At 36.7% G+C, this 18,947-nt stretch overlaps 1 protein-coding gene across 3 annotated transcripts in view; it reads right to left on the bottom strand.

The window, feature by feature from the left end:
* The window catches only part of SEMA3D (semaphorin 3D), a 208,216-nt gene that overhangs the window by 174,501 nt on the left and 14,768 nt on the right, over positions 1-18,947 (bottom strand). For 2 of the 3 annotated variants that reach the window (XM_030856996.2, XM_030856997.2), the window contains exon 2: positions 5,853-5,947. The exons of the other annotated variant lie outside the window; for it this stretch is intronic. The gene's annotated coding sequence lies outside the window, so the exon portion shown is untranslated. The remainder of the gene's footprint in view (positions 1-5,852; positions 5,948-18,947) is intronic. 3 annotated transcript variants of the gene reach the window in all.

Raw genomic sequence — 18,947 nt, 5'->3', positions numbered from 1 at the left:
TGAATCCTTAATTATAGACAAATCAGTGAGCAGCCCCTAGTGATGGTGTTTATTAAAGACACTTTGTAAATAATTCATTTATATATTTAGTGACTGTGAAACATTTATTATTTGAAAAAGCATAATAATACAATTATAGCTTTTTTTACCTTCTAGGTGTATTACATTTACAGATATGAATGCCTTATTTTATTTTAGATATTTATTTCTAATGAAGGTTAGCTCTTTAATAGAATGCAAATTATTAAAGCATCTTATATTACCATAGTGGACTTTGCACCTATCATAGAACAACAAGTAAACAGTCTTTGATTTCTCATTAAAAAACTGAAGTACCTTAATCAACAACAATTTAACACTGAGCTGTTGAAATCATGAAAAAACAATATGACTCATCACATGTATACAATTCCCTTTATTTTACCTGATATACTTTTAAGTCCAAATTTATCTGGATTTATTCAATTATGTTGATTTTTCTTCTGAAAATTGCTAGTTTTTAATCACCTACTTCTGACATGTGTATTTTATATATATTAGCTTAGAAGTGCTACATGTAGACAAAATAAGGTGTTGCTATATTTATCTTATATTATGCCATAAGATAAGTAATTCTTTTTTTTTTTTTTTTTTTTTTTTTTGTGGTATGCAGGCCTCTCACTGTGTGGCCTCTCCCATTGTGGAGCACAGGCTCCGGACGCGCAGGCTCAGCGGCCATGGCTCACGGGCCCAACCGCTCAGCGGCACGTGGGATCCTCCCGGACCAGGGCACGAACCTGCGTCCCCTGCATCGGCAGGCGGACTCTCAACCACTGCGCCACCAGGAAGCCCCAGTAATTCTTAATATAACAAAGCAGTCTTCAACTTTTATGTATTTCCTAGAATGCTAGAGCTTGATTCTACCAACCTGAAAGAACAAGTGTACTTTCAAGAGTTAACAAAGTTCCAAAATTCTCTCCTGAGAAAAACAAGTCTCTCTTTAATTCTTATTGTCTTGATGACATTTTAATTCAATATTGAAAATTTTTAAGGTGCTTACCAACTTATGGGCAAACTCCATCCCCTCATGTGTTGTTTACATTTCCCTCCAAAGATATCACCAATATATCACCCATATTCAATTGGTATAAGGGATACATTCAGAAAGACAGCTAGCAAAGGTTAAGAAATTGACTTCTTTTTTTATAAAAGGACCAATGTGTCTACCCAGAAAATCATTAGCATAATAGATAGTAAGAAGAAAATAGTTATGCCATGTGAATGTCTTATAGACTACAAACTCTTCATGGAAATTCCCACATGAAACCTATGACAAAAAGTAATGGTTCTAACAGATTTTGTTTGAAATAATGATGCCATTAACACTGGGCACTACAGTTTCCAAATGGAAGTGAGTTTGCATAATAGTTTATTTTTCTCTTTATAGATAAGCACAGTAAGTCACTGTGGAGGGAGGCTGACATGCTTCAGAAACAAATGCCACTTTGAGATATAGAAAGTCTCACTATCCCCAACACAAGCCTACTTTTTTAAGTCAGATTTTTTTTTTTTAAGATCTGTGTTTTGATTCTCTTTCTTCATTTTGTGAAATAAAGATTCATTCTTATTTGCTTCGATGGCTAAAGAAAGTCAATACTAAAAACGTGGCAGTAAATAAAGAACACTAATCTCAAACAAGGTCACAGTTTTGATGTTAATGTTGAAATACTGGTGTAGTATACTAAATGAAAATAGCGTGAATAAAAGACTGGCTATTTTCAAAGTATTAACAGAAAGATTTTTTCATTCATTTTCCCAAGTAAGACTAAGTTCCTAAAAAATGCTTCTGCAAAGAAGTTAACAATTTGGTATCCCTAAACAGGCCCCCACTGTACAATTTATGCATCTTTTCTCCACTATTTGACCCTTTCCTAAACCCTATACGTTTTCTCTTAAGTGCTCACACTAACACTCTGATGTCTGCGTCCTAGGCACTGTGCCCGAAGATGATTAGCCATTTACTTTTTGATTTTGCTTTCCCAATACATATAAGTAAATGAAAAGCATTAATTTATAGCTTCACATGCATCACCACTGTTTGGGGAAAACAAAAGAGAACTAAACAACCAAATCTCTGCTGGCCAGAGGTGTAGTTCCGTTCCCCAACAATATTCTGTTCTCAACTTTTCACTTTAGTTACCTAAAGCACACTGATTTGCAATACCATTCGGAAGTTTTTCTACTCTACTAAGAACAAAAGCTCAGAATTCCTAGGTGTCTCACAAATTCCTCACTTGAACTTCTTCACCCATTCCCACCAACCGTGCCTATTGTGTCTACCTGCTTGGTTAACCACATCATTCCCTCATCGCAGGCCCAGGTTTTTCCCTCCATGATCCTAGTCTCTTGGTCCATTAATCCCCTTTAGTTACTCTTTCTTTTCCTCATCACACTAGACCCTAAAATTAACTTATTGTGACAATGACAACGCTTTCCCCTGAAAATTCTGTAACCAGTTATGAGCATACGAAGTAACTGAGGGGCTTGTAACAATTACAGCTTCCACGCCGCCCTCTCCAAATACTCCATTTCAGCAAGTCACAGAGGGGTATTCTGGAGTCTGGATTAGCCATGAGTACACTCCAGGTGATGGAACAGGATAGAAAGCCCAGAGATAAACCCACACACATATGGTCACCTTATCTTTGATAAAGGAGGCAAGAACACACAATGGAGAAAAGACAGCCTCTTCAATAAGCGGTGCTGGGAAAACTGGACAGCTACATGTAAAAGAGTGAAATTAGAACACTCCCTAACACCATACACAAAAATAAACTCAAAATGCATTAAAGACCTAAATATAAGGCCAGGCAATATCAAACTCTTAGAGGAAAACATAGGCGAAACACTCTGTAATATAAATCACAGCAAGATCCTTTTTGACCCACCTCCTAGAGAAATGGAAATAAAAACAAAAATAAACAAATGGGACCTAATGAAACTCAAAAGCTTTTGCACAGCAAAGGAAACCATACACAAGACGAAAAGACAACCCTCAGAATGGGAGAAAATATTTGCCAATGAAGCAACTGACAAAGGATTAATCTCCAAAATTTACAAGCAGCTCATGCAGCTCAATATCAAAAAAAACAAACAACCCACTCTAAAAATGGGCAGAAGACCTAAATAGACATTTCTCCAAAGAAGATATACAGATTGCCAACAAACACATGAAAGGATGCTCAACATCATTAAGCATTAGAGAAATGCAAATCAAAACTACAATGAGATATCTTCTCACACCAGTCAGAATGGCCATCATCAAAAAATCTAGAAACAATAAATGCTGGAGAGGGTGTAGAGAAAAGGGAACCCTCTTGCAGTGTTGGTGGGAATGTAAATTGATAGAGCCACTATGGAGAACAGTATGGAGGTTCCCTAAAAAACTACAAATAGAATTACCATATGACCCAGCAATCCCACTACTCGGCATATACCCTGAGAAAATCGTAAGTCAAAAAGAGTCATGTACCACAATGTTCATTGCAGCTCTATTTACAATAGTCAGGACATGGAAGCAACCTAAGTGTCCATCAACAGATGAATGGATAAAGAAGATGTGGCATATATATACAATGGAATATTACTCAGCCATAAAAAGAAACGAAATTGAGTTATTTGTAGTGAGGTGGATGGACCTAGAGTCTGTCCTACAGAGTGAAGTAAGTCAGAAAGAGAAAAACAAATACCGTATGCTAACATATATATGGAATCTAAAAAAAAAAATAAATGGTCATGAAGAACCTACAGGCAAGACAGGAATAAAGATGCAGACCTACTAGAGAATGGACTTGAGGATGTGGGGAGGGCAAAGGGTAAGCTGGGACAAAGTGAGAAAGTGGCATGGACATATATACACTACCAAACGTAAAATAGGTAGTTAGTGGGAAGCAGCCGCATAGCACAGGGAGATTAGCTCGGTGCTTTGTGACCACCTAGAGGGGTGGGATAGGGAGGGTGGGAGGGAGGGAGACGCAAGAGGGAGGAGATGTGGGAACATATGTATATGTATAGCTGATTCATTTTGTTATAAAGCAGAAACTAACACACCATTGTAAATCAATTATACTCCAATAAAGATGTTAAAAATAATAATAATAAATAAAAAACACTCCAGGTGGTAAGACAATCCAACCACTTTTGACCAGCCACTGATTTTAAAGTTGGTTCCCAAATCCATAATACTAGATTCAACTTTTCCTCCAAGCTCTAATCTTTATCTGTCTTTACTATCTAATTCCTGAACTGTTATAACATTTTCCTAGCAACTTTTCCAGCCTCCCTCACTTCAATTCTCCATTTTTACTCAAACCACATTCATACTCTTGAAAGTTTTGATAAAATTCATTTGACAAGCAATGGGAAGCCTTCTGTTGTTTCACATAAAACTTTTCCAGTTGTCAAGGTCCTCCTTAATTTGACCCAAAACTTATTTAGGAGTTATCTCTCATATTCCTATAAATTGTGAATAAAATGCTGTCTTATTCTCACTTAATCATCACTTTTTTGAAGCCAGCTCTTGTTATGTATGAGAACACAAGTGACGATATAAGTGATTCAACGTGGCTATACAGTTCATCACTTTTAGAGCAGGGTCTAGAATCACAGGTGCTGCATTCTCTCCCTCACGCTATCCTGCAGATGCCAGGATTTCAGGACCATTATGTGATGGGAGGAAGGAAGCAGGAAAGACAGGGAAGAATGGAGTGAAGGAAGAAAGGATTAACAAGTATTTAAGAAACACAAACCATGATTTACATTGTAACTACTTCAGAGACATTATACCTATCATATCTTTCCCCAAAATATATAATTTATGGATTAAAAACTGAACTAAATGTCATTTTATTAAGTTGCAAACAGTAGTATTAAACATAATGTACAGCTCATTTCTCTGAGGAACTGTGATAAAACTAAATTTTCAAGCCTAACAGAATAATGTCAAACTACTTATTCTTTCGTTAAAAAAATGACAAGGTAAGATATTAGATAAACATAGGGGAATAAGCGTATCTTTCCCATGGAGGAGTGAAAGAAGTCGATCTGGTTAAGAGATAGATGCATGTACAATCAGAGTGGCAGAGATTGTTATCAGCACCAAGTAGAAAATGGTGGAACTGGGAAGATGTTGCATTAGATCAAGAAAAAGACAGAAATGGGGAGAAAAACCGATGAATTAGATCATGAGTCAGGCAGGATAAGTAAAATAAAAGCAGTAAAGAGCAACAGGGACAAACTTACAGCAAGAGCTAGAGAGCCAGAAAATGAGGGGGGAGGAGAGAAATTGGAATTGTCACTCTGGAAAAAGGATTAGCCAGAAGGGAGCTATAGGAGAACGGGGGCGATGAAGCCATGCTTGACTCTGCCTGTAGAGACAGGCATCACCTCTCTAATGAGCACCTCAGGGAACAAGAAGGCATCACAGCAGCCTGGAGGCAATGGGACCCTCCTAGACAGGACTGATGGGACCGGACCTGGTGCTCAGATTCAGGCACCTCATTACCCAAAAGGTGCAGAGAAGCTGGAAGGAGTTCAGGGACACGATGGAACAGTGATTAAGATGCAGAGAAGAATGACTGATGGTAAAAGATTAAAGCGCTAAATGAGCACATCTTGGCAAGGTGACAAGTGGATGGGCAAAGTAGCTATCTACAAACAGGCAAAGGACATAAATAATCTAGAGGAGAAACATTATTATTTAACCTGGTACCAAGGGGAGAGGTTTATAGAGAATAATTGCAATAAGGCAGAAAAGAAGGCAACCCTAGAATTAGGAAGGGAAGTATAAAGATACAAGTGAAAAATCTGTTCACCTGGTATGGAGCGAGGCACGTCCCAGGAAACAGCTGATATCAGTCTGTATGCATAAGATACAAGCAACTTGACCACTCAGATGGTTACCACGATTCTAGAGGACAAAGCAATCAACAGAATAAAAAAAATTGGAATCATGTTAACAGTTCAAGCTCAATTTTCAAAAGAACTGAAAAATTTAGCTTTATTCTCCATATTTTGTTCATACAAAGGTCTTCATTAATTAATGGCTTGAAATGGTATAGTAATTCAGCAGTTTTCAGAAGGGAATAAAATGGGATAATAGATCCTTTTAGTATGGCTTCCAGTGATTCTATGTGTTCACTTGCAATATGGTATTTTTAAAGATTAAAATGTAAATGAATCACTTATATAATTAGACATGTGGGGAGACATAAAACCTTGAAATCACCATTCCTGTGGGAGTGACATGACTCCTCACAGAAGGAAGCAAAGGATTCCCAGGTGGAACTTCATCCATAATAACACATGCTGCTGCATGTCTTTGTAGGCCATCTGTGTTTTCCCTACGAATCATACTGGAATAGCTACCCTATCATATGAAGAAACTGTGAACGACCCACATAGTATCATTTTTGGATAACGATATTTGGGTCAGCAAAACATGTCACCATCACCCTCACACACTCAAATATTTATAGGGCTATGCTGAAGTTTTCTTCCATTAAATAAAACCCAAAGTGCAGATTTCAAAATTTTAAGAAAACTCCTGACCCTCGATAGAAAACTAAATAAATGAAATTCTTATACAGTTCTGGTCATATTTGCCACTCGTTTTCATTTAAATTTTTATGTGCTTGACAAACTTTCATCTCTGTGCTTTGAGAGTCGATCTAATAATAATCTGTACCTGTTGTATAGCTATTTCCAAACTGTAAAACACGTGTGCTTTTTGTCGCATTTGAACCTCACCTTTGGAATTAGGTATTATTAATCCTCCATTTTACAAATAACAAAGCTGAGAATAAGAGGAGATACTGTAGAAGCTAAAATAAAGTTGACATTAAGAACCACTAACAGCAAGGACTGGCATCTTCTGACTGCATGCCCGGTGATCTTTCCACTGCCCTGGATTTCTTACATGATTTGAGTCCTCAATCACAGCACCAATAAGCACTCATAGTTCACATACAGTGATTACTGTGTAAAGCCACATCCTCATTATGAGTTTCTTGGGAATCATTAAAGCACAGTTCTTATAAGAGAAATGAAAGAAGCAGATGGAGTAGATCAGGTAAAAAAATAATAACAAAACTTAGTTTGCTGAAGTTTCCAGAATGTATAGCCATTTGTTTTCACAGACTGACATACTGTAGTTAATTAAAATACAACTCTTGTTGCCACAATAAAAAAGACAGTGGAAGTTTCTGGTAGATTGAAGCATTCAGGACAAGGGATTCTGAAGGGAACTGGGGTGGAGAGAAAACAATATGGCAGAGGTATACTAGCGGAGTGAAGAGAGAACAATGTAGAAAAAGAGTGGAAACTCTGTCAAGTTTCCAGGAAGTGAAAAGCGAGCATATGCACAAAAAGAAACCTGGCAACTTCATTCCAAATGCACCAAAAAGCAATCTGCAGAACAGAAGGTCCCAGTAGCTTAAAGGAAATACACTTAGCAGAGGCAAACATCATCTTGGAACTGACTGAGAGGAAAGTAACATTTAAAATGCTCAGACTCCTTGGAAGACAGAAGTAAAGGAACTGAGTCAGCAAATGAATGTCACAAGGCAAAGGTTCAGAGGCCAAGGACATCCCCAGCAGTGAGCTAGTGACCTGCAAGGACAAAGATGCGGTAAGAAAGGCAGAACAGGAGAGGGAAAGCAGTATATTCTAAAATGTTAATCTACATTTTGAAGGGAAGGGGGAAATTCCTAAAAGAAATGAGTAGGAATATAAAACATAGAGAGAGTAAAGGAAAGGGAAAAAAAGGGAGTCTTTGAAAGTGCCTCTTCAAGAAAATGAGGTAATATTTGTGTAGCACTGGAGAGCCTGAGCCTTGGAATCAAACCTCCTGGGTCCACATCCCATTCTTCACACTTAGTAGGCAGGAACTTGGGCAAGTGATGTAATCTCTCTGTGCCTCAGTTTCCTCATCTGTGTAAGGTACAAAATAATATCACTCACCACACAACAGAATCATAATTTAGTAAGAAAATTCTTGCAAAGCAAAGAACATAGTGCTTGTGAGAAAGTGAAGAGTAAAATAAAGCTAAATTTCTAAAAATTCATGACAGTATATTTGTCACACTTGAAAAATAAGAACTGGAATCTGAAAAAAACAAAGGCTATATAAAGAGAGTACACATGATAGGAAAATAAATAAGGAGAGAAAGAGTCCAGTGTCCAACAGAAAGGATGTAAGGAGAGTGAGAACGATTAATAAAGTAATGAAAAAAATGAGAGATGTTACTTAAATTTTATCTGATCCAAAGTAATGTTCTATGAAAAATGTAAATTCATGGAAAATGGGCAAAGAACCCTATTATTTTTGAAAGACCCAATTCAGAAACCCAGCTTCAGTCATTCAGAGAGGGGCCCTTTTTCTAATTCCCAGAATTGCCTTCAACTAGCCAAGTGTTTCAATCCTGATTCAAGTAAATAATCAAGCATTTCATGTCTGAATGCCCTTTCAAAAACAGTCGGAAAAAAAAAGTAAGTCCTGCCTATCTTCCAAATATAAATTGAAATGAGTAAAGTCACAGATGCCTGTTCTAACAAAGAAGGCTTGACCTTGCACTGTAAGTTATAAACCTTTTTTAAATGGAACCATCAATAATAATGATAATAAACAACCTTTTTTGAATGCTTACTATGCACTAAACTCAATGATTTTCATTTCAAGCTGCTGCAGGTAGATATTTTTAATCCAAATTAGCTTGTGATGAAACTGATGCTCAGAGAAGTTAAACTAGTGTTTCACGTCATATAGTCAGTATCAAAGCATGGATTTGAACGAAGGTCTCTCTGAGTAGAAGTTTGCTCTTTTAACAATGTTTCTATTGCAAAGCCTTTCTTGAATAATAATTTGAACTGAGCAACTACATTGTATAATGCCACGCATCCTAGATTTAAACTAGTTATTTAAACTAGTATTCTTCTTTTTTTTAATTTATTTAATTTATTTATTTTTGGCTGTGTTGGGTCTTCATTGCTGCACACGGGCTTTCTCTAGTTGCAGTGAACGGGGGCTACTCTTCGTTGCGGTGCTCATGCTTCTCACTGCTGTGGCTTCTCTTGTTGCGGAGCACGGGCTCTAGGTGCGCGGGCTTCAGCAGTTGTGGCACACACATGGCCTCAGTAGTTGTGGTGCGCGGGCCCTAGAGCGCAGTTGTGGTGCACGGGCTTAGTTGCTCCGCGGCATGTGGGATCTTCCCAGATCAGGGCTCAAACCCATGTCCCCTGAAACGGCAGGCGGATTCTTAACCACTGCACCACCAGGGAAGCCCTCAACTAGTGTTCTTAAATCATTTTTAATTTTGGTAAACAAAAACCCATGTAACATGAAATTTATCATCTTAACCATTTTTAAGTGTGCAACTTAGTATTGTTGTGTATATTCACATTGTCGTGCAACAGATCTCCAGAACTTTTTCATCTTACAAAACTGAAACTCTACACTCATTGAATAATCCCCCATTTCTCCCTCCCCTCAGTCCCTGAAACCACCATTCTAATTTCTTATTTCTATAAGTTTGGCTACTTAAACACCTCATAGAATTGCAATCATACACCATGTGTTTTTTGTGACTGGATTATTTCACTTAACATAATGTCTTCAAAGTTTATCCATGTTGTGGCATGTGACAGGATTTCCTTCTTTTTTAAGGGTGAATCACTTTCCACTGTATATACACACCATATTTTGTTTGTCCATTTATCCACTGATGTACATTTCAGTTGTTTCCACCTCGTGGCTATTATGAATAATGCCACAATAAATTTGGGTGTGCAAATATTTCTTTGATACCCTGCTTTCAGGTCTTTGGGATATATACCCAGAAGTGGCATTGCTGGATCATGTGGTAATTATATTTTCAATTTTTTAATGGAAACTCTGGACTGTTTTCCTAAGCGGGTAGATCATTTTACATTCCCACTAACAGTGCACAAGGATTCCAATTTCTCCATATCCTCACCAACCCTTGTTATTTTCTGTTGTTTGGACAGTAGCCATCTTAATAGATGTGAAGTGATAACTCATGGTGGTTTTGATTTGCATTTCTCTAATGATTAGTGATATTGAGCATCTTTTCATATGCTTATTGGCTATTTCTAAATGTTCTTTGAATAAATATCGATTTAATCCTTTGCTCATTTTTCAATCAGTTTTTTGTTGTTGTTGATGTTATTGAGTTGTAGGAGTCCTTTATATATTCTGGATATTAACCCTTTTCAGATATATGATTTGCAATTATTTCTTCTATGTCATAGGTTGCCTTTTCACTCTGTTGTTTGTTCTGATGCACAGAAGTTTTAAAATTTGATATAGTCCTCAAAGTTAGTATATGTTTACCCAAACCTCTACTTCTCTATCCATCTATCTGTCGAACTATCTACCTACCTACTTACCTATCCAAACCCTTTTGAAAGTAAGCAACCAAATTTCATGAAAACCAAGAAGACAGAAAGAATTTTTAGACCACTTGGCTTTTTAAAAATAATCTTGAGGGGAAAAAAAAAGAAATCCCTTTAGTCATTCTTGCTTCTCATAGTCTAAACATCTCCTCAAGCTGTATTTGATTTTCATGTTTAAAGAGGCATGGATTTTTTTTCATACAACACAGCCTCTAAATACAAGTCAATTACTTCATCTGTGCTGAAGTAAAAAGTCAGTGACTTGATTCAATGTAGAAGGAAAACTTTCAGTGTTATGTATTTTTGAGAGACTGAATGTCAGCTCCTAGCCTGGCACACACATGCTTTCTAATACATTTTATGTATTACTTTAGTGACTTTTCAGGATAATATTGAAAAGATGAAATTTTAACTTTAAATATTGAACTTAGAACCTGTATAAGATTCAACTCCACTGTACTCTGTTTGTAGTTGGTCAACAAAATGTGGTCCTTGGGGCTTCCCTGGTGGCGCAGTGGTTGAGAGTCCGCCTGCCGATGCAGGGGACACGGGTTCATGCCCCAGTCCAGGAAGATCCCACATGCCGCGGAGCGGCTGGGCCCGTGAGCCATGGCTGCTGAGCCTGCGCATCCGGAGCCTGTGCTCCGCAACGGGAAAGGCCACAACAGTGAGAGGCCCGCGTACCGCAAAAAAAAAAAAAAAAAAAAAAAAAAAAAAAAAAAAAAGTGGTCCTTTACTAAAGGGGATAACAGTGGTGTACTTAAAAAAAAAATGTATACAAACAGCTATAATTTAGACAGATTGTAAGTGCTATAAAAGAGGTATAAAATATGAACTAAATTGTTAAAAATTATTTCTTGACTGAGATGGGAGGGGAATGGAGTGGAAATTTCCTAGTCGGGATAGCATTTAAGCTGGAATTTGAGAGTGGGTAATATTTCAATAAACATAAGATATGGTATGAGAAAAGAGGTGATGTTATAATTTCGTGTGGGTAAAATAAGTGTGATCTAAGCTGCAAATTTAGATTAAACCCAGGTCATACCAATTTAAAGCACTTAAACTGGATTCTGCCATCACTCTGGACAGGGAATGGATGACAATAGTGGCATTAGAGTACAGCTGATGATGTCGCGCCTTACCCACAATGGTTTCATTACTTGTGATTTTTCAGTAACTTGATGCATATGTACAACAATTTTTTAAAATTCACATTTAAGTCCAGTTCTGGTCATTCCCTTTAAACAAAAGAGCATCAACTATTCCTGATTTCTCTCATATAAAACAGGAATAAGTGTGCTATAAGGAGTCCCACTTTATGAAGAGAAGATATGGTAGAGAAAATAGATATATAAATCAAGGGAAAATGCAAACTGCTTCACAAATTTTAAAAGGTATATGGTCTCCCTAACAGAAAATTATATAAATATATACACAAGCATATCACATGCTTCAGTAGTTTTTTAATCAACAAGGAAGGTGCCAACAAGATGATTAGCAATACAAGGAGGTTTAATAACCATGAGTATCTAATTTGGTTAGAATGAGGTTGCTTTCACTTTTATTTAGTACAAAGTTTCTTACACATACACACACATGTATATACATACTCATGATACTTAATGCCATTTTTAATTTTGCTTAGATTATGTGTTTTTCTATAAAACCTTTATCTTGCCAAGTACAGTGTTCCTAACCAAGATAAAGGTTTCAGAATGCAACATTCTAAGTTAGTTAGAGCTTATGATTAAATGAGAACAGGAATATGAATTAGGAGACTATTAAAATAATACAGGCAAAAGACCATGAAGGTTTGAATCATGGTGTAGGCAGTGAGAATAAAAAGAAGGGAGGGCCTCCCTGGTGGCACAGTGGTTGAGAGTCCGCCTGCTGATGCAGGGGACACGAGTTCGTGCCCCCGTCCGGGAGGATCCCACGTGCTGCGGAGCGGCTGGGCCCGTGAGCCATGGCCGCTGGGCCTGCGCGTCCGGAGCCTGTGCTCCGCAGCGGGAGAGGCCACAACAGTGAGAGACCCGCGTACCGCAAAAAAAAAAAAAAAAAAAAGAAGGGTAATTTTAAGAAAACTTGCTGAACTAACTGGGAATAAAGAGCAAAGGAAAGTGAAAATAACAGCAGCTAACATTTATGCAGGGATAACTAAAGAACAGACACTATTCTAAGTTGAGAACTCATTGATTTATTTAATCCCCACATTAACCTGTTAAATATTCTTATTACTCCATTTTACAGTTCTGGAAACTAAAACAGAAAAGATAAAAATGTCCAAAGCTACAATTCAATAAGTGACACAGTCAGGATGGGAGCCCAGGTAGACTAAGCCCAAAACACATGCTCTACATTGCATTAGGGATGATTGTTAATTAAATTCAGATTACTAGTTGAATCATGACAAAAGAAATGAAGAGGTTAAGAAAATAAAATCCTGTTTTATTTTACACATTTTATGTTTGAAGGCCAGGAAGATAAAAAGAAACATGAGTTGGAGGTTTTGTACAGGAGGGTGTAACATGTAACAGACTGTGGCCAAAACAAGTGATCATACCATAGTCTGAATGATGGTGTATAGGTGTTGCGAAGGTGAGTATAAATTATCAAATTTGTCAAAAGTTGTCTGAAGATTGTTCTGAGATCAACACAAATTATTTGGTCCAGAGTAATATCCACCAGTAAGGATGGGCTAGTGAACCAGCAGGTAATTCATTAGACCCAGACGAATAGAAACCCATGTGAAGATCGAAGAGCTCAGACAAGTATATGCATCATTATGTAGGAAACTACGTCAACTACATCAGCATATGAGATGTTACAGTAGGCTGAAAAGTTTTGTTTGAAATGCCTGATCTGGAGATCTAGGCTGGATACATAGATAAGTGAAACCAAGAGATTCTGGAAAGATGGAGGACAGCCAAGGCTGGGATGTTCTGATGGAGACAAATCATTTCAGCAGGAGTGAAGAAAAGAAATGAAAAAGCTAGAAGGATAGGAGGTTGAGTTACTATAAATTTTCACCTTTAGATGTTACTAAAATTTTCCATGAAACTGCTTCTATTGTTGGAGATCCATTTGTTTGAATTTTAGTAGAAATATGATTACTTTCCCCTAAAATTCCCTGAATTTTTTTTTTTTTGATACCACAGAAATATCCTCAGGAAGAGTTATAAGCACTCAAGCTCTCCCTATATAGAGATATGATCAAAAGACCGATACATTTAAGAAGGGAGACTGTATTTTCATGTCAACTCATCAGTTGAAAAAAATACATACAAAATTTGGGGAATTATTATTCCAGGAAGGATGGAATTTCCCTCTACAGGAAAATATCCACAACTGAAAGATGTAATGCAATAAATAAATACATGATTAAGAGAAAAATAAGACTGCACATCTGCTTCCTGGTAGAACTTTGGGAAATGTTTCTTTTGGTTTCTATTATTAAAGGTGACCACATCCAGAAAGCATGATATTGTGTAAAAATGTTATCTCTTTTCCTTCGTTCACACCCAAATGATGATTGGAAAGTGGCAACATTTTACATAAGGCTACCTCCTACAGACAAAGAACTATAAACAACAAACCAGTAACTGCAGAGGATACTATTAACATGAATACTTTTGATAAGAACATTTATTTTGGATTAAAGTCTACACTACAGTTGAATGGCTTGACAGAATTTTGTACCAGAGTTTCATATTTTAAAAATGTGGAAAAGACCCATCTCTGCCAGTGTAATCTACCTATTACTTAGCATTTTGGTGGGGGGGGCGGTATGTGCAGTTGGACACCAGTCCTTAACAAACAAGGGCGTGGTTGTTATGCAGATCTAAGTCTGTGGCCTTCTCCAGCAAAAAGAGTTTAAGATTCGGTTATCCTTCTCTTCCTGGTATGGAGTGGAAGACACCCTTACAAATGGATATTTCCTTTATAAATGTAAATTTCTCTTACAAAAGGGTAACTTCTATTAGATTTTCAGAGCTTCTCTTACACCTGTTGTCTCTTAAAAAGAACCAGGGCAAGATAAGCCTTATGCCAAAGAGGCAGTTTCAGAGGGTGACATATTTGTTCCCCTTCAGATATATGCATATATATGTATATATAAGAGTGTGTATACATGAATATATAGATTAAAAATTCTATAGTGCTAATATAAGGTATACTTTGATAAATGTACCCTTTTCTTTTTTAAATAATGAAAGTAGATCGAGATCAGGTCAAGTGCAGCTCCATAGCACTGGTGATCAGAACAGAGCTTTTGATTATCAGATAAGAAAATTAATATATGCTTTCAGAAATGGTCATGATTATGTGACTAGCAGTCATCACCCTGCCTGGATCTAAGTGTCGACAATTCTCGCAGAACGCATTAAATTTATTTTCTAAATCATCTGTCGACATCTGTAAAATGTAGGATGTCTGCCCCTCTAGGAGTGAAGAGACGTCAGCTATAAACTCAGCTTTGTGATGACTCAGTTGTGTGCCTCTGAACACACTACAACCAGTGTCTTATAGATGTGGATCATGAATTACTCAAGCCTGGGGCCATTCCTCTCCAAACATTCAGCACCAATTTTGAATACAGAAGTTGTTCTTTCATGTTTAAGGAAGGAAGTAAGGGAGAGAGGGAGGGAAGGAAGAATTCACATTACTTCATCCTCAGTCCTCTCTGTAAAATTAAGCAGCTGGACTAGACATTCTCTCAAGTTGGTTTTTTTTATTCTGAAATATCACAAGTCTATGAGACAAAAAATTATTTTACTATTTATCACTTTTTTAATTACAGGCATTTCAAAATAGGTATCCTGAGACTGACAATTTATCAGGTTTACCCTCTATTCCCCAGGCTGGAATTAAAACAAACAAACACACAAACAAACAAAAGCCCTCAGGTACTATTTCTCTTAAATACGTTTTAACAAAATACACCCATGTTGCAGAAATTCCAAAATTCCGTATTGGATATGCACAAATTCAATATACTTGTTAGAATGTAAAACTGAACTTTAGGAGTACTATTTCCTAAACTAACAGGTTGTCTGCTACTTTCACATAGTAATTTTTGTTCTTAACAGTCTTTCAAATGCAGGTAATCTAAAGCCAAAATAAACTGATAGTAAGGAGGCAAAATAGAGTACTTAAACCATTTCCATAGCTTATTGACTAAATGGTACACAAGGTTCAACTACTACCTAACATATCTTTTTTAATTAAATAACTACTATCCACGAGACTTATTTTAGATGTCTTTGATTAAGAGAAGAATAATCATTCTGTGATTTTCAGATGCTTTCTAAAATTAAAAAGAATAGCTGAAGTATCTATTTCATTATTTATTTAAACAAAATAATAGTTTGCTGATGCTACATCTGACTCAGGATCTTATTTTTGACTCTCACAGGTCTACTTTGATTTTTTCTTTTTTTTTTTCACTTGTAATTACAAATCAACAAAGACGGATTGCTATGCTAGGTGTCAAGGAGAATGAACCAGATGTGGACATACATCTCCACCCTAGGAGTGGATGGTTTGCTAGAGGTATAAAATGTATTTTAAATTAAAATAGTTTATTATAAAATGTGAGTACGTGTGACAGGGAAAATAAGTTACCGAACTGATTTATGTTTCATGAATTGTTATTCTGATGAAGAATGTGAGATTTGTATTAGCTTTTGAAAAATAGACAGGATACCAAAAGATTAAAAAAAAAAAAAAGACAAAAGAATGAACAGCATGAGAAATACCGGATGCTAAATGTTAAATGTACATGACAACAAAATAAGGACTCACTATTTTATTTCACAAACTAAATATTTAGTTAAGATAGTCATTGGCTTATATTTCCAGTTCCGTGATATCTCCCTGAAAGTTGCTGTCTACACAAACTCTCCATCCTCTGTATCTAAAGATTATTTTCGCAACCTGAAATATTTAAAACTTCCTTTAGCAGGAAAAAATTCATGAGATATGTTATATCCTGCTGAGATCAAGTGTGACCTCAGACCTTATACGTGGGAAGATATTGTGAATTCTGGAAACAATATACATTGGTTTCAAAAAGCATAACATCAATGAGAAAGTTTTAACGTTAACACATCTATGCTCTGAGAGGAATATAAAACAGTTCTGAGTCAGGCTGAAAGCAAAGTTCCCATCATAATAATAATGCTTTGACTATACAGGGCAAAATCGTGAAATACATAAATAACAAACAGTAAAAGTCTGATACGATAGCCTTGTATTTCTCTAGTACCCTTATTTTCTATTCTCATCACCGGCGTGTTAGTCCAGACCTTATTTTATCTATAAAGAGTCTCTTAGCTGGTCTCCTTGAAAATTATTCCTAGGTTCATCTTCCTAAAATATTAATTCTTGGGTTATTTCATGGTTCAAAAACTTTTAGTGGCTCCCAGTTGCCTGCAGAATAAAATCCAAAGTCTGTATCCTGGCATTTCAAGGCCTTTGTAAACAGTAAAACACGCTTAATGAATATTGGTGAGAAGAAATAAAACTATTAGTGTTGATTTATTAAATAACAAGGGTGTCAGGCACTGGGAGAGATTCTTTATTTACATTTTCTCATTTAATACTCACATGTGTTTTGAATACAGCGCTGTCATTTACCCCACTTCAATATATGAGTATACCAAAGCTGGTAGAGTTAAATAACAACGAATTTTCCCAAATAATAAATTGTGACTCTAAAGTGTGCTCTCTTTCCACCACGAGATAGTGTAAACACTTGTGTGTACAAAATCACAGCCATAATAGAAGAAACTACATGATGAGATCATAGTAAGAATTTAAACTGCTTGTTAAGTGGATGATCAATTGCCTTAGACTGGGGTTTACTGGAAAAAGCACTGGCAGAGGGATCAAGACCATGAGAGAGGTCAGGATTAATAATTTATGTGTCTTTCTCATTTAAATAATAACGAAAATGAGGACAGTGAATGGACCAGGGAGGAAAGTCTGTAGAGAGACAAGAACAGAACTGTCGGCAAACTGCAATTAGTGGGAGGAAGAGAAAGGGGAACCAGTGACGGAGCTAGAGAAGGAGCGAGCCATCAGATACAACCCAGGAATTATAGGGGCCCCCAAAGAAGAACATGCCCGAGAACCTCAGGACTGTTCCACCTTCCCTGTCTTCAGTCCTGAGCTACAGACCTGGAACAGGAGGTGCTACCTTGGCCCGGGTCACACTTTTTTAATGACCTTGGATCTACCCAGAAAACTACTATTAGCCTGGCTGGTCCCCATAAATGACACTTAAAAGTAATCATTTGAAAAAAAGACTCCCCTGCCCCAGCAAAATACGTATTTAGAAAAGTAATATAAATAATCTCCCTTACTTAAAATCTCATCAAGAGACGAGCCAGGAGGTTTATAAATACTCACGACAGAAATAAAAAACGGACAGGAGTAAGAGTGAATTGACAAAAGCAAAACAAACAAACTAAATTGACTCTGGGTTCTAGTTTTTAAAATTGTTCCTTCTCTTAATTTGCTCTAATAAAATCATCCTTAAGAACCCATGGAATAGAAAACGCCACATACTAAAGATATATCTATCTATCTATATAGACAGGTAGAGATGAAACATTTTACATCCATTTACATCAATCTATTTGCAACCACAGGAAAATATTTAATATTCCTGGGATGAGTACTGTGAGAGGCTTTATAATTATTTAGAAAATATTTAGACATTATTTCAAGTAAACTTATTTATCCTATCTCTGAAACATTTCACTTTCTGTGAAATAGACATAGGGTCTTACATATTGTTATAACTATGATATATATAACATACATAATTAATTTAAGATATATAAAACAATTTATAAATTATTATTCATATAAAGTATATTGATGAACATTCGTAAGCAAAAGTGGCGATTACGGGAACAGACTAATCTGAAACAATACCAAGAATGGCATTAGAAAAGTATTTTCCCATAAAATAACTAGAACATTATTCAGTTTCACTTCCACTTGCTCAGAAGCTGAAGTGACCTTTAAGTTCAATTTCTGGAAAATATCACTGATTAACATACTTTCTGCTGTCACTAGTTATATTGCAGAGAACTGCCGAGAAGGTGAGGCAGCATGGGACAAAGGTGTTCTTCGTGTATTAGATTGCTTATATCTAGATGCAGGAGCTACCCATTTATCTCTGGGCTCTTCTGAAACTTCCTCCTTGAGAGATGCCTCACTTATGGAACTTGATTCCATAAGTGCTGTACTGCAGGTTCCTGCAAGGTCCCCTGAAGCCCAACATGTAGGGAGCAAAAATCCAGGGACCTCTTTGTAGCTGGTTGAGGGCACCAAGTTCAGCACTGGTATAGAATCTAGAAAAAGTCTAGTCCCTGGGAATGAGACTGCCCTACAAGAGACTGTCACTGGGCCAATTTCCACATCCTCTAGTGGATGGAGAGCAAATCAGGTCACTGTGTTTCCCTTCACTCCTTATAAACGGGACCAAC

Source organism: Globicephala melas, chromosome 9 (assembly GCF_963455315.2).
Source record: "Globicephala melas chromosome 9, mGloMel1.2, whole genome shotgun sequence".
Lineage (NCBI taxonomy): Eukaryota > Metazoa > Chordata > Mammalia > Artiodactyla > Delphinidae > Globicephala > Globicephala melas.
This window is presented reverse-complemented; position numbering and strand designations above follow the sequence as displayed.